This window comes from Pan troglodytes, chromosome 17, assembly GCF_028858775.2.
Source record: "Pan troglodytes isolate AG18354 chromosome 17, NHGRI_mPanTro3-v2.0_pri, whole genome shotgun sequence".
In the NCBI taxonomy this organism is placed as follows: Eukaryota; Metazoa; Chordata; class Mammalia; order Primates; family Hominidae; genus Pan; species Pan troglodytes.
Genome location: NC_072415.2, coordinates 36,348,147 through 36,365,319, shown reverse-complemented (window position 1 = coordinate 36,365,319; position 17,173 = coordinate 36,348,147). Strand labels below are relative to the sequence as shown.

Below are 17,173 nucleotides of genomic sequence, written 5' to 3'. Positions count from 1 at the left end.
GCCATGGAGATTAGACAAACAGGAAGGAGTTATGTTCTGTACTTCTGAGGGCACTTTTTCATTTACATGAGGATTCTTTAAGCAGTGACTATCTAAGGCCATCATTAAAGTTAGGCATTTCTGAATACAGGTGAAAATCATCACTTGTGAGATTTAAGCGTAAATGTAAAAGTCGGGCAAATTTTCTTTTACCATGTCTTAATTGAGATAGAATTTGTATTTAAAAAGCTTTGAGAATATAATAAAAGCAGGAAAAATAATGAATTTACCACATATTATTCTTGTAATTAGTAACTTCAGAAGTTCATTAGTATACATTATCCCTCAGCAGAAAAGATAATACTTGTAAAGTTTACATTTATAATACTTACAAAGTTTACTTTGTATAGCACAGTGTCCTGTGCAGTATAAAGTGTGTTGGGATTTCACAGTAAGTTCAGAATCACCGGAAAACAGAGGGGATAAGGAGATAAGGATGGCTGGTGCAGTAGCTCATGCCTGTAATCCTAACACTTTGGGAGGCTGAAGTGGGAGGATCACTTGAGGCCAGGAGTTTGAGACCAGCCTGGACAACATAGCAAGAATCCATCTCTACAAAATTTTGTTTTAATTTTAAAAAAAGAAAAAAGGAGTAAGGATGGTGTGTGAGCAACATGTGTAGACTGGCATTTTGTAAGTATCCCTTAAAAATAATCATTAAATCTTTAATAATCATTTGCAAACTTTTGAAAACCTTCATGAAAAATTATAGCTTTGGCTGGGCGCCATGGCTCACGCCTGTAATCCCAGCACTTTGGGAGGCCAAGGTGGGCGGATCACAAGGTCAGGAGTTCAAGACCAGCCTGACCAATGTGGTGAAACCCCGTCTCTACTAAAAATACAAAATTTAGCCAGGCATGGTGGTGCGCACCTGTAGTCCAGCTACTCAGGAGGCTGAGGCAGGAGAATCGCTTGAACCCAGGAGGCAGACCCAGCCTGGGCAACAGAGTGAGACTCTGTCTCAAAAAAAAAAAATTATAGCTTTGCATTTTTCAAATTAGTTTGTTTCCCTTTCTGCTTTTATTCTCCATACTAAAGTGTTTTCTAATATTTCATATAGTTATTGGAGAGAAGAAAAAGTTTATGTGAAGGAAGGTGAAAGATGGGGAGCTACGATGCACCCACCTTTTAAATTCTCTTCTGGAATTCCATATTAATGTTTATTTCGTGCCTACTGAGTGTCTTGCTCTGTGCTAGAGATGGGGGGGGGTACAGCAAACAAAACACAGTTCCTACCCCTGCAGAGCCTGCAGGTAGACTTATTTCCTAGGGTGATTCTGAGTACCATATTTCATTTTTGAAAACACTTTGCCCTGGTTGGGGGACTTGGGGGGACCCCACCCCACCCACTCTGAGTCTGTCTCTTGTAGCTGCAGGAATCCAGAGTCAGCCCCACAGAGGTGTTTGGCCGCTGTGTTAGTCTGTTTTCACGCTGCTGATAAAGACATACCTGAGACTGGGCAATTTGCAAAAGAAAGAAGTTTATTGGACTTACAGTTCCACGTAACTGGGGAGGCCTCACAGTCATGGTGGAAGTGAAAAGCACGTCTCACGTGGCGGCAGACAAGAGAGGATAGCTTGTGCAGGGAAACTACCCTTTTTTTTTTTTTTTTTTTTTTTTTTTGGAGACGGAGTTTCGCTCTTGTTGCCCAGGCTGGAGTGCAATGGCACGGTCTCAGCTCACTGCTGAGAACCTCCGCCTCCTGGGTTCAAGCAGTTCTCCTGCCTCAGCCTCTTGAGTAGCTAGGATTACAGGCATGCATCACCATGCTCGGCTAATTTTTGTATTTTTTAGTAGAGACGGGGTTTCTCCATGTTGGTCAGGCTGGTCTCCAACTCCCGACCGCAGGTGATCTGCCCACCTCAGCCTCCCAAAGTGTTGGGATTACAGGCGTGAGCCACCATGCCCAGCCTCGAAACTCCCCTTTTTTAAAACCATCAGATCTCGTGAGACTTATTCACTACCATGAGAACAGCATGGGAAAGACTTGTCCCCATGATTCAATTATCTCCCACCAGTTCCCTCCCACAACACATGGGGATTATGGGAGCTACAAGATGAGATTTGAATGGGGGCACAGAGCCAAACCATATCAGCTGCCTTCTTGTCATTTTTTAAAACTTCAGTACTACCAGCACTCCTAATGTCCCGCTTCTCAGAGTGTGGGCTGATAACCCAGAGATTCCTCAGTGAGCACAGGCTGCCTAGCTCCCCCTGGTTACTGGAGTTTTTACTGTGCAGGGTGACTGCATCAGTGTTTCTGTCCTGGGAAGTATTATGTGTTTACTTTATTTCCTCAAAATCTCTATCATCTTGTGAGTGTTTGATTTTCCTTTACTTGACAGGTGTGCCTATTAACAACATGAAATTGTGGGGTTTGTTTTTTCTTTTAATTGACATTTAGGATGGGTAGGTAACAAATCAAAAAGCATTTGATGCCCACTGTCCTGAGGGACAAATCACTACTGAGGTCACTTACTGGAAAGAGATCAGAGCACTCCATTCTAGAGCCTTATCAGCTTGCTTTGTCATCATCAGTACTGTTTATTTATTTTCTACCAAGTACCAAAAATAAAAAAGGATTTCATGAAGTACTGTGGGGAGTTGATAGGAAAAGTAATTGGATGGTACTCACCACCTGATTTTATTCTGATTGCATCTGCAGGCTTTCAACTGATGCCTGTGATCTTCCATTCTACTTGCTATAACCATTTATCTGTGAGCTCATTTAGTGGTGAACATTCCATCAGGGCCAAGGATCTACCTGATTCTCTAAAAATCAGGCTTCAGCCCCAGGATCTTCAGAAGGAAGCCCTACAGAGAGGGATCTTTCAGATTGGTTGGCGGGAGGACTGAAGCAAAATGCAGGACCTGGAGGACCCTTTAAACTTTTCTTCCAAACTTCTCTCATACAAAAGGGCCCACTTGCAGAGGGATCGAGTAAGTTCCTCCCATGGGATAAACAAGATCTACAGGGAAGCACACAGGCATTAGCAACCTCCTGAATATGTAAGTAAACAGGTGGTCAAGAAAATGAGGAGGTAAAACTAGTCTGATCCCTCCTTCCCAACACACACCCCTGTCTTCCTGTCTCTTTCTCATCTCCTATATTTTCCTTTCCATCAGTTTCTTTCTCACTCCCTCCCACACCACTGTCCTTTCCTCACTTCCTGCTCCCCTTCCCTTTCTTCTCACTGCTTGGCCTCTTTGGAGCTGCTGTCTGTCCCTTTCCTGCTTCCCTGACCCTGACCCCTTTTCTTCTCAGACAAAATTGCATTTATCCGCTGTGTTCTCCCAGCCCCTGTCATTGTCTTGGCATTATATACTGTGTCTTTTGCTTTAAAAAAACATCTAATGAAATTAAGCTGGGCTCTTAACAATACCAAAGAAATTCTGCCGCCCATTTCATTTCCTTGGGCAGGAATGCTCTAGTGCAGTGCCGTCTGCTGCCACAGGTAAATGAAAGGCCTGTTTTCTGCTGGCTGTTGTGGCTCACGCCTGTAATCCTAGCACTTTGGGAGGCCGAGGTGGGTGGATCACCTGAGGCCAGGAGTTCGAGACCAGCCTGGCTAACACAGTGAAATCCCATCTCTACTAAAAATACAAAAATTGGCCAGGCTTGGTGGCGCACACCTGTAATCCTAGCTACTCACTCAGGAGGCTGAGGCAGGAAAATCGCTTGAATCCAGGAGGCAGAGGTTGCAGTGAGCCGAGCAAGCCATTGCACTCCAGCCTTGGTGACAGAGTGAGACTCCATCTCAAAAAAAAAAAAAGAAAAAAGAGGCCTGTTTTCAGAGTCTAAGCCCTAGTGGGTCAGGCGCCACCAGATTGCCCCAGACATCTAAGATAGGAGGATGTAAGTTTAGATCCTGGAATATTTTGCTTCTAACTTTTAAATCAACTAGGTTGTTTGAACTTGAGCAACTAGTCTAAATATTGCTGCCTCCGTGTGTTCCTTCTTTGCAAAAGATGGCATTGGCTTTCCCTTCTGCTTCCTCTGGACCTTACAAGGGTCATGATTGTTTGTAAAGTCTTTGGAGTTCTGGGATCTCATAAATGATGGCTTCATATGCATAAGGCACTATCTGAATACAAGTTACAATGGTTTTCTAATGCATTTCCATTTTTATAGGAAACTTTTCTTCCCAGTCAGGTTGATCTTTTAAAAGTTGGTTTGTTTTGTACTCTTGTTGGTTTTTATTTTAAGATATATCTCCAAGAACACAGATGTCTCCTTTACAGTGTGAAAATTATAAAGAATAGCTCAATGCAATAAAATACTGAGGAGGATGATTGTTCACTGCTGTCTTTAGGGCTCATTCAAATGCCTGCTTCTTAATCTAAGCTTTCACTGATATCTTCTCACCCATCTGCTCCTAAGCAGGAAGTTTCATCAACCACTATCCTCTCCAAAATATTCCAAGAAACAAATCTCCTGTGCTAATACCAGGTCTGGCAGTTCAGCTGCAGGCACTATTGGTCCAAATAGGACGAATGTAACTAAGAACTGGACAGCCCAACAGCCAGAAGAGAATTGGTCTATATCTTCTGAGGACAAAAATCCCAGTGAATGCCAGATGTCCCCTAGGTCCAGGAGGAGTGTTTCTGGCAAACTGCTAGGCCTGAAGCATTCCTATCAACAGGACACATGACCCATTAGGTCTGGGTGTAAACATGACACTACTTCCTTCCAACATCTCTCTGCCGTTTCTTTTCTTTTTTTTTTTTTTTTTTTTTTTTTTTTGAGACAAGGTCTCACTCTGTTGCCTGGGCTAGGATGCAGTGGCATGATCATAGCTCACTGCAGCCTCAAACTCCTGGGCTTACGTAGTCCTCCTGTTTCATCCTCCTGAGTCACAGACTGTAGGCTGAGACCACTACGCCCAGCTAGTTTTTTAATCTTTTTAGAGACAGGGTCTCACTATGTTGCCCAGGCTGGTCTCGAACTCCTGGCCGCAAGCAGCCCTCCTACTTCAGCCTCCCAAGTCACTGGGATTATAAGCATGAGCCACTGTGCTTGGCTCTCTCCTCCCCCACACCTTTAAAAATTTTTATTACCAAATATGTCTTTTGGAAAACTTGGCACTGATTCTGCTTACAAGAGATCGTTACTTTATTTTTTAAAAGCATCACTTTATATCATTGAGACAAATTTTTTTTCTGTTCTACAGGGGAATCTCAAGCTGCTTTCAGACTAATATTCTAGAACAATAAAAGATATAAATAAGTAAATGATACTCCAATAAAATGACACTAAGAATCTTTCCCAAGTAGGCATTTTGCTTATTAAGCACCATATTTTATTTGCTGTTTTCTCCTGCCAGTGGAGGCAAGTAGAAAGCAGTAGTGATTAAAATGTAATCTTCCCAATCAGCTAGAGCAAATGGTGTGATTGTTAAGGAATCTCCCTGGGTTAGCTCTTTTTTGCACTCATACTTTTGGAATGCCCTTCATTTCATGACCAGTTCTCCTTTCTTTCAAAGGCATTTGGAATTCCAATTCTGACCTTCTAAAATGCTAGCTTTCTTAAGATATTTGAATCTCTATGGCTTATATTTTTTAAAAATCATAGACTAGTAAAAATTCAGAACTGGAAAGAGCATTATAGAGCATCTGGTCCGACTGCATAGATTATAAATGGGAAAGCTGAAGTGAGCGAGAAAAGAATTTGCCAAGGCCACATAGCTCATTGGTGACATGGCTTAGGAAACTTAGTCGCTATGTTGTTGCATCCTCGGGAAAACGTTCTGAGTTTAGGTACCTTACTCCATGTCAACACTGTTAGAAGTGCCACAAATAGTTTGCTCTTTAAAAGGTAATTGGGGCAAAAGTTAGAAGTGTGATCTTTGTAATGTGGAATTACTAAATATAGGTATGTCTTATTTAAAAATAATACACCCTGGAGGCCGGGCGCGGTGGCTCACGCCTGTAATCCCAGCACTTTGGGAGGCCGAAGTGGGCAGATCACGAGGTCAGGAGATGGAGACCATCCTGGCTAACACAATGAAATCCCGTCTCTACTAAAAATACAAAAAATTAGCCGGGCTTGGTGGCGGGCGCCTGTAGTCCCAGTTACTCGGGAGGCTGAGGCAGGAGAATGGCGTGAACCCGGGAGGCGGAGCTTGCAGTGAACCGAGATGGCGCCACTGCACTCCAGCCTGGGCAACAGAGCGAGACTACGTCTCAAAAAAAAAAAAAAAAAAAATACACCCTGGATTTATAAAACCCAGAAAGGTGCATTCTTTGGGGTATTTAAGTATTATTTAGTTCTCAGAGTATTTCAGGCATAATTTGATTGAAAAAAAAAATTTTTTTTTTGAGACAATCTTTCTGTGTTGCCCAGGCTGGAGTGCAGGGGCATGATTTCAGCCCACTACAGCCTCCACCTCCCTGATTCAAGTGATTCTCTTGCCTCAGCCTCCCGAGTAGCTGGGACTACAGGCATGCACCACCACACCTGGCTAATTTTTGCATTTTTAGTAGAGATGGGATTTCACCACGTTGTCAAGGCTGGTCTTGAACTCCTGGCCTCAAGTGATCCACCTGCCTTGGCCTCCCAAAGTGCTGGGATTCCAGACATGAGCCACCTCATCCGGCCAAAAAATTTTTATTTACATGGAGTCTCTTGTCATCAGGAATTCCCTGTGCATATGACTAATTCTCAAATTAAACTTACAGACACCCTGAGGAGTTCATTTCCATAGTGCCCTAGCCTGGCACCAAATAGAGCAACCAGCCAACATTTTCTAACTAAATGAACAAATGAGCAAATGAACTTTTTATGAACACATTTATTATATAGAGTAAGTCATGTACGTATAAACTGTGCATTTTAATTTTTTTTTTTTTTAATGCAAAAACGTCAAGCAAATGGGCACTTAAGAATCTCAGAGGAGGCCAGGTGCGGTGGCTCACACCTGTAATCTTAGCACTTTAAGAGGCAGAGGCAGGCGGATTGCCTGAGCTCAGGAGTTCGAGACCAGCCTGGGCAACATGGTGAAACCCTGTGTCTACTAAAATAAAAAAATTAGCGGGGTGTGGCAGCGTGCGCCTGTAGTCCCAGCTACTCGGGAGGCTGAGGCAAGAGAATTGCTTGAACCCAGGAGGCAGAGGTTGCAGTAAGCCAAGATCGCGCCACTGCACTCCAGCCTGGGCAACAGAGTGAGACTCCATCTCCATAAAAAAGAATCTCAGAGGAGGTTCCCAGAGACTCACTTCAAGTTAAAAGGAGCACATTTAGCTTTCGATACTTTGCTGAATGAGGAATTTCAATGACCACATCCAAGAAGTTAATAAGTTTATGATTTATGTAGAGGCCGATGTGTCCTGCTAAATGCACATGGAACTAAGAGTTAGGGGAGTGAATAAAGTGCCAATTCTCTGTGGTAGGGGAGGTGTCCACTTCCTGGGCCAGCTGGTCCCCACCTTCTCTGTGATCACTGACCCTCCTTCTAAGCCTCCAGCCAGTATGTTCACCCCCAAACACAGACAGGGTGAAAGGAACAAGGCAAATCTCTCCCTCCTCCAGGGAATGTCAGAGCATGTATAGCCTAGTAATAAGAGAGTGGCAACCTTATCTGGGTACACAATGGCTAGCATGTAAAATATCACAGTAAATTTATTACTAGATAATTATAGGCTAAGCCACTTGGCCTCAGAGTCAACTTCCTTCTCTGTGAAATGGTGATAATACCTAACATTGTGCAGAGGTTTCTGATTTCAGACTCGAAGGCCCTCTCTACATGTTAGACGCTGTTTCATTGCCAACCTTTGCTGTTGTTCGCATCTTCCCCCCACAACAGCGTGTGCAGGGCGACTTCAGGAAACACAGGCAGTGTACTTGGATAGCTTTGATCATTTTGCTCTTGCCAGGTTTTAGAGCTGGGAATGGAGGGATCTGGAAGAGGGGGCAGATGACCAGATAGACCCCGAGAGTGTGGGAACCATAGGCGACTGCCCCTGTCTTTCAGGATCAAATGAAATCGTCTTCTGTGTCAGCTGAATACGAGCTCCCTTGACCTGAAGCCCATTTAATTTTCAGTTCCACGTGTTTACTCCCTGGCAAGAAAATTAGGGAAAGGGAAGTATTATCCCTAAGTTTAGTTCCATTCCTGTATTTCTTCATTCTGGCCTCTTAAAAATGTCAAAAATCCCTATTATGAAGGTAAAATATAGCACTGTGTCAAGAGTGTATACTAAATGATTTAATTGGGCCATCGAGTGCTGTTTTTTCCATTTTTAAAATTCAAAAGTAGTAAATATTCAACTCTGTACAGCATAAAGGAATAAAAACAACTGAAAATTTTTGCCCATAGCATCATCACCCAGTCCTAATCCCTACTAATATTTTGGTGCATTTAATGCTAGAATTTTTTATTATACCTACACACATTTGCAAAAATGACCTTTCCCTATAGCACTATTATTACTGAAGCAGCTCTGGCACTTTTAATGCTGTTTTAACTTTTTAAAAGTGAATAGTATCTATATTTGAGCTGTAGAATGTATTTAAAATATTCTCTAGTGTTTTAAGTGTATTTAAAAATATGTAAGAAATCTAATTTAAAAAAACATGCGAAATTCTATTCAGATGTTATTTTTCTCAAGTTCATTTTCCTTTTGAACTAAAAGCAAAGAAATGTTGGCCAATAGTCATTCTTTTCATGGCCTCAGCTTGGTAATCTAATAAGGGAGCTTCTCAGATACATATTTCACTATGAAAAAGAAAAAAAACAAAAAGGCATGTTGAGGACACTCACTCTGTATCTGGCAGACAGACTGTGCAGTGAAATAGATAAACAGCAGTAACGCCTTGTCCTGCCCCACAGCAAGAAGGGTAACATTTTACCACTTCAGATTAGGAAAGAACTGCAGATTAATTTAACACAGTCCCTGGTCATTTTGAGACAACTTTGAAGCACCCTATTTTTAATTTGTTTTTAATTCTGTGAAATTACGATTTTAATCTGAAAAGGAAAAGTAATACAGCTCAAGTGCCATTTCATGAACCTACTGTGATGATTTCATTCTCTACTTCCTTTCATACACTTTGTCCAAGGCACATAATTAGCATCTTGTCCCATTTGCTTTCTATTTATCTGCACCCCACAATGTAATACTGTGTTACATCAATGCAAAGCACTGCCTTTTTGTTGGGCCTTGCCGCTCAGCGACCTTAGAGTAGATCACTGTACTTCTCTCTAGGCCCATAGAAGGCTTGTCTGTCTGTCCATCTGGCTTGTCAAATTTCACTTTTTTTGTGCTCGGAGGAAAGAAATAAACTTCATTTTTTCCTTCTAAATGCCAGACGCTCTGTTAGATGTCTTCCCAAACACTGTCTCATCTACTGCCATCTTTGCCCCTCTGTCAAGTAGGGCGATTTATTCCTGTCTTACAGATGAGGATACTGGGGTTAGATCGGTTTGGTAACTTCTCAGAGATTGCACGGGGCGGGCGGCTGAGTTCAAACCAGGTCTTCAGATTCCGAAGGAACAGGGCTTTTTCTCCTGTACCCTTACTTAGGGTGCCCTGTATATGTGACTTTTCCAGCTATGTGGAGTTTTGAAAATTGTCTTAACTTAGAAAAATGTTTTCCTTTACTGTTTTGGGATGGAAATTTTTATTCAATATATTATATACTTTCCAATCTAATCTTGTCTGAGGTTTGATCTTTGGATGACTTAATTTTAGATGATTTTAGCAAGTAGCTACTGTCCTGTGAGCTAGAAAACCAGTAATCCCACTTCTTATAATGATTAAGAATAAGTAACACAAAGAAACGATACATGGTTGAAGTGATGGATATCCTAATTATTCTGATTTGAGCATTGTATAGATATATGGAACTAACACTCTGTACCTCATAAGTATGTACAATTAAGTGTCAAAAATAAAATTTAAAAAATTTTATTATATTCTTAAAGAAAAGAATAAGTAGTCTCTATGAATTTGAAGGGGGCTCCTGTGAATAAAGTGACTAGAAAACTTGACATCAAATGTGGATACTCAGAAGACCTTTTTGGCTAATTCTTTGCTGTTTCTCAAATGGTCAAGATTGACAGAAACTGTTCTCTAAATAAATTATGCATACAGTACTCATCAATTTTGAATCACTGCTGAGTTTGTTTTTTTTTTTACTTAAGTGAAATTACCAGAAAGATTATTTTCTTTCTCTTCAGGCTCATTCTGCTATTTAGTTAAAGTCAATAGAGACCATAGAGTTTGGCAGGTGATAGGTGCCCAATAAATAGCACTTGAATGAATGAAGAAACCAGTGAGGCCTCTTTCAAAACACGATGTTATGGTTGAGAGACTTGCTATACAATTAAGTAGCTGTGGTCAGTAAAGTGATGTTTTCTTATAAGAACCTTTATTGAGGGTCCAATGATTATGTCATTCCTGAAACAACACTCCCAAGGCAACCACAAATTTCCATCCCAGGAAGCAAGATCCTTGCCTAAGACACTTTGATTACTCTTGTCAGACTATCAGAATTAATCAGAACATTCCCATATCCAAGTATGCCATATAATACAGATGTTGTGTGTGTGTGTGTGTGTGTGTGTGTGTGAGAGAGAGAGAGAGAGAGAGAGAGAAATATATTTAAATCCAGGTTGAAATTTGTGGAAAAGTTATGATCTGTATTAAATTCTTTCACTGCTCTACTGAATGTTATGAATTAAAATGTCAAAGAATATAGGTATTTTACCGCTGACATGCTTTTCTGGAGGTATCACTAAGAAACCTGTTTCTTTCTCCAGTGAAAGAGGTAATATGGTCAAACTCAACAGTGAAACGTGACATAAGACAGGGACATACATTCTTAACAAAGAAAGTCATTAAAACTTTCAGTTTAAACTTCAGCTCATTTGTTCAAGGCAGTACCCCCAGGGCTCCTGTTTGAACAGCACACAGCTAGGTTAGAAGGCAGATTTTTCTTCTTCTTCTTTTGAAAGATGCCTGAAGTCAAATCCCTTGAAGGATTCTACTACCAAAAAAATCATTGCTCCTCTGTTGGGTAGGTGAGATGGATGATGAAGCTATGGGAAGCAGCTAGGAAATGGAAGTGTTAAAGATGCACCGATCAGCACGCCTGGAAAATCTATACAGGACAGATATGGGAAAAGAGGAATTAGAGAATTCCTAAGGGCTGTTTCATGTCAGAGTATATTTTAGTCAGATTTGGTGAATTCTATCAAAGGAAATAATAAGCACTTTTTTTGGCTTTAAAAATAAGTGTTATTTCACAGAAATTTAAGTAAGTATTTCAACAGTAAAGTGTTCTGATTGGAGGATTTTTTTTCCAAGATTATTTTCAGTTTATCTTATTTTTATTTAATAGAACTTAAAGTGAATGAATCTTCCATGTGCGTATGTATACAACTGTGTCACCACTCAGATCAAGATGTGCAGCTTTGCTGGTCACTCCCTCTTCCAGTCACTACTCCCAAAGGTGGCCAGTGTTCTGATCTTTGTCATCGTCCTGCCTGCCTGTCACTTCATGTAAATACAATCATACAGTACATGCCCTTTTGTTCCTGACACCTTTTCTTCAGCGCTCTTCCAAATCCACAGGGCATCATTCTTTTTTTTTTTAAAAAAAAAGTATAGTGTCAGTAAAGAAGGGAGAAATACTGTTAGAAAGGGAGAGGGAAATGAATGTGTTTGTGAGGGGTCGTAAGGCATTTGATCACTTGAGGCCAGGAGTTCAAGACCAGCCTGGATAAACATAGCAAGTCCCCATCTCTACAAAAGAAAAAAAAAATTTAATTAGCCAAGTGTGGTGGCACACACCTGTAGTCCCACCTACTTGGAAAAATGAGGCAGGAGGATCGCTTGACCCCAGGAGCTCAAGGCTTCAGTGATCCCTGATAGCACCACTCCATTCTAGCCTCGGCAACAGAGTGAGACCGTGTCTCTAAGAAATAAGAATAAATTGTATTCAGTTCTAAAATACTCCTGCTTCTCCATCACAGAAGTGGGAAATTCAAGTTTGTCATAATTTGGGCTTCCAAATATTAAGAAAAATTCTAGCAAAGTTTACTTGCTACCCAAAGTTACTACACTGTCCAAAATGATAGCAACTAGCCACAGGTAGCTATCTAAATTAAAATTTATTTATTATTATTACTATTATTATTGAGACGGAGTTTTGCTCTGTTACCCAGGCTGGAGTACAGTGGCGCGATCTTGGCTCACTGAAACCACCACCTCCCAGGTTCAAGCGATTCTCCTGCCTCCGCCTCCCGAGTAGCTGGGATTACAGGCACCTGCCACCACACCTGGCTAATTTTTGTATTTTTAATAGAGACGAGGTTTTGCCATGTTGGCCAGGCTGGTCTCAAACTCCTGACCTCAGGTGATCTGCCCGCCTCGGCCTCCCAAAGTGCTGGAATTACAGGGGTGAGCCACCACGCTTGGCCTAAATTAAAATTTAAATTAGCTAAAATAAAATTAAAGATTCAGTTCCTCAGTCTCACTATGACACCCACTTGTGGCTGGTGGTGACCATATTGAACTGTGCAGGTCCAGAGCATCTCCTGTACTGCAGAAAGTTCTATGGACAGCTCTGTTTAGATTGTGGGGTCTTAGCTCCCAACCTTTCTACCTCCTCTTCTCCAGACACAAGGATGTTATGGTGGGCTTCATTTATTTTTTCATTGTAAATTATCATTTAATTCTGTGGTTCTCAGACCACAGATCAACATACAAGCTTCTGTCTCCCGCATTATCCCTCAACCTTGGAGAAAAAAATAAGTGGTTGCGACACTATATTGAACTTTTAATTTCTGAAAGGTACCATGTGCTCTCCCACTTTGGAGCCTTGGGAATAGCACTGGGCACTCTCCTTCCAACCTCCCAGTGTTTGTTAACTTCTCAGTTCTCAGTCTCTAGGGATCCTTCCCCATCCTTCCCAGCCCCCAACCCTGGGTTAAATGTCCTCTCCATCAGCTGCCATAGTAGCCCGGCCTTCCTCTGTCCTGATTGTAGTCGCATGTTTCATGGGCTCCCTCCCACTGAACAGCAGGACTGCTGAGGCCAGAGACCAGCCTGTTTTGTTTACTCTTGTTCACTTATCACCTTGAACAGTGCCTGGCACTCAAGAGATGTTAATAAGTGTTATGGGCTGGGCGCGGTGGCTAACACCTGTAATCTCAGCACTTTGGGAGGCCAAGGCGGGCTGATCACCTGAGCTCAAGAGTTCGAGACCAGCCTGGGCAACATAGCGAAACCCCATTTCTACTAAAAACATGAAAAAAAAAATTAGCCAGGGGTGGTGGCGCACACCTGCAGTCCCAGCTACTCGGGAGGCTGAGGCATGAAAATTGCTTGAACCTGGGAAGCGGAAGCTGCACTGAGCTGAGATCATGCCACTGCACTCCAGCCTGAGTGACAGAGGTGAGACCCTGTCTCAAAATAATAATAATAATGATAATAAAATGTCATGGCCCAGGCCTGGTGGCTCATGCCTGTAATTCCAGCACTTTGGGAGGCCTAGGTGGGAAGATCAGTTGAGGCCAGGAGTTTAAGACCAGTCTGAGCAACATAGCAAGACCCTGTGTCTACAAAAAAATGTTATTAGTTGGCCAAGTGTGGTGGTGCACACTTGTAGTCCTAGCTACTTGGGAGACTGAGACAAAAAGATCACTTGAGCTCAGGAACTCAAGGCTGTAGTGAGCTATGATTGCGCCACTGCACTGCAGCCTGGGCAACAGAGCAAGACCCTGTCTCTAAAAAATAAATTAGTAAAAATGTTGCAAAGGAGAGAACAATGGGCTGCACAGGGGAGGAGCAGTAATCAAGTAGCTTCATGTTAAGACAAGGGTTCCTCTCCCGGGTTCTTCATCTGTATTCCGGAGGGAGTTTTATCACAGAGCTCTTTGCCTGAGCAATGCGCAGAAATCGAAATAGTCTTCAGCACTCTGAGTTGTTTCTTCAGCAGTGTGACGGCACATCCAAGTCCCTTGCACTCTTTCTGGTTAAAGGTTATGGTTTTCCTTTCTCCAGAAGTAATCCTGAAAGACATACACAAACTAAGATGATGATGGGAAGGTAGAGTTGAGGACGATGATGAACGACAGAAGGCTCTGCTGCATCTCAGCAGGCAGCCATGCTTGGCATCCCTGGCCAAGGCCCCCAACCCAAATGACCTCGCAGGGAAGCAGCTGTGTAACAGGAAGGATTCCTTATCAAGACAGGTGGCAGAAATCCCATTTCAAACTAGCTTTACAAATACAGAAATTTATTTTCCCAAGTCACAGGAAATCTAGAGGTGGGAGGCTGAGAGATGGCTGATGCAGTGTGTCAACAATGTCAGCGAGGACCTGGCTTCCTTCCAGCTCTCAGCTCTGCCATCCTGGGCATTGGCTTCATCCTTAAACTGGCAGGGAGATGGCAGCTGCAGGTAGCAGCATCCCATCCTGGACTTCAGTGTCCATCCAGGTGAGGTTGAGAAAGTGTCAGCTCCAGCTACTGGCCAAGGAAGAGGTTGCCACAATTGTGTTAGATGAAACATCTGGAGTCAATGGGATACATACTGAGCATCAACTTCAGTGTCTAATACAAGTGCCCAAACTCTCAGCCCCAAATATCGCCCCCCCAACCCCAGCCTAAGGATTTTTAAAGTTCTTATATATCAGGTACAGTGGCTCACACCTGTAATCCCAGTGACTTGGGAGGCTGAAGCAGGAGGATTGCTTGAGGCCCAGGAGTTCAAGGCCAGCCTGGGCAACACAGTGAGACCCCTGTCTCTAAAAATGTTAAAACTAAAAAATTAGGCCAGATGTGGTAGCTCATGCCTGTAATCCCAACACTTTGGAGGCTGAGGCAGGAGGATCACTTTGAGCTCACGAGTTCAAGACCAGTCTGGGCAACATGGCGAAACCCTGTCTCTACTAAAAATACCAAAATTAGCTGGGCATTAGTGGCCTGCACCTGTAGTGTCAGCTACTCAGGAGGCTGAGGCTGGAGAATCGCTTGAGCCTGGGAAGTGGAGGTTGCAATGAACTGAAATTGCACCAGCCTGGGTGACAGAGTGAGACCCTGTCTCAAATAACAATAATAATAATAGTTAGCTGAGTGTGGTGGCACGTACCTGTAGTACCAGTTACTTGGGAAGCTGAGGTGGGGGGATCGCTTGATCCCAGAAGTTTGAGGCTGCAGTGAGCAGCTTTGATCACACCACTGCACTCCAGCCTGGGCAACAGAGAGAGACTCTGTCTCCTAAAAAAAAAGTTCTTACAATCTGCCCCATATGGAAAATACCAAGTGAAAAGCTCTGACTGTGTTAACTAGTATCAGTTAATGCCTTAGAAATGAGCATAGCCACAGCAACCCTGCAGAAAGAGGAGAACATCCAGGATGGGTAAAGCGCCTAGGAGAACCAAGAGGGCTCACCAAAGGAGGGCATTTCTAATCCTTGCCCTTAAGGGCCAATCTCCACCCCACCCCACCCCCACCCCCAGCTGAAGAAACACTGGTTTAATTTTAAACTTAGCAATATCCATTGCATTTATGACTTACAGTGTAAATGGTATATATTCTGAGAAATCTGGAATGCTTCAACCGATCAGTTATGCTTTCATTTTTTTCTCTTTCTGTATAGACCTGGCAGTGTTAGAGCCATGCTGAATGAGGTCACAGTCTAACGACAATATTAACCCTGCAAATCTGTTCATTTTCGCCTGAGCACCCTCAGGCAGGATAGAGAATGTGTCCAATTGAAAAACTATTACAGACTCTGCCGCGCTGTGATGGGCTGAAATGTAACAGGGAGGGAGGGGTGTGTGTGCCTGTGTGTGTGTGTTTGTGTGTCCGTAGCCAGGAAATCATTTTCTAACAGGAAGTCAGTACGTATCTCTTAAAAGTGGAGGTTGTATGATTGCATTTTTAAAGGAAAAATATGTTTTCTGTCATCCAGATTTTAAAATGCTACTTTTAGTATTTCTGAACCTTACGTGTTTCATATTTCCTACCAACTGTCTTGTTTTTTTTATTTTTTTCCAATACCCAATACCCCTTTAACTCCTCTTCTTTGTGTGTTACAAACATCCTGTTGTGTTTTTCAATATCTATTTTGCATTGTTAAAAATATCTAGAAACATATAAAGAATAATGTAGTAAACGCCCTTGAGCCGACCAGCCGATTTAAGAACTAAAACATTAACTCTTTTTCTATAACTGTTTCTAGGCTCTGTTAATTCAGCATGTAGAAACGCACAACACAGATGGTAAACATTTTGCGTAAAGGCCCAGTCACCACCCCATTCACAGTAGATGTTGAGCTTCAGAAACCATGTGCATTCACAGTCTTGCTTGGACATGTGGTTAATGCTAAGTAGTCTAACAGTTGTGCCCCAGGTAACTCCTGAAGCTGTTCCAGATCATAAAATCTATGATGTTTTGCAAATTTATATTTTATCATGCTGCATTTTATGCACAAAAACTAGATGACTTCCCCTTTGTGGTCTCCATCAAAGGCATTTTTCAAAATCCCTTCAGTGTGCCTTATCCCTGGCTTTGCCATACATTGTTTGCATGTTTGAAAACAATCTTTGGCTAAAATTATAAATCTGAGAGTATACGTGTGTCATCGGTGTTACAGAATTTGTACATAAATGCTATTTTAGCTTACTCTTCAGTTAGATACTCTAAATGTTTGACCCCTTCATTGAATACCAGAGACCTATCTTTACTTGTCTGTGGTTTGGGCTCTAATTTAAAAGCAAACAACCGTGTTTTGATAGCATTTGAAATATTTATATTGTATCCATGGAAAGGATGTAATAATTTATTTTCTCAAGAGTATAGTTTCCGCCCGGGTGAGGTGGTTCACGCCTGTAATCCTCGCGCTTTGGGAGGCTGAGATGAGCAGATTGCCTGAGCCCAGGAGGTCAAGATCAGCATGGGCAACATGGAGAAACCCTGTTTCTACAACAAATATAAAAATTAGCTGGGCGGGCTGGGCACGGTGGCTCACCCCTGTAATCCCAGCACTTTGGGAGGCCGAGGTGGGCGGATCACGAGGTCAGGAGATCAAGACCATCCTGGCTAACACGGTGAAACCCCGTCTCTACTAAAAATACGAAAAATTAGCTGGGCGTGGTGGCGGACGCCTGTAATCCCAGCTACTCA

At 42.4% G+C, this 17,173-nt stretch overlaps 1 protein-coding gene across 5 annotated transcripts in view; it reads left to right on the top strand.

The window, feature by feature from the left end:
* The window catches only part of KCTD1 (potassium channel tetramerization domain containing 1), a 203,160-nt gene that overhangs the window by 138,753 nt on the left and 47,234 nt on the right, over positions 1-17,173 (top strand). The window lies entirely within an intron of this gene.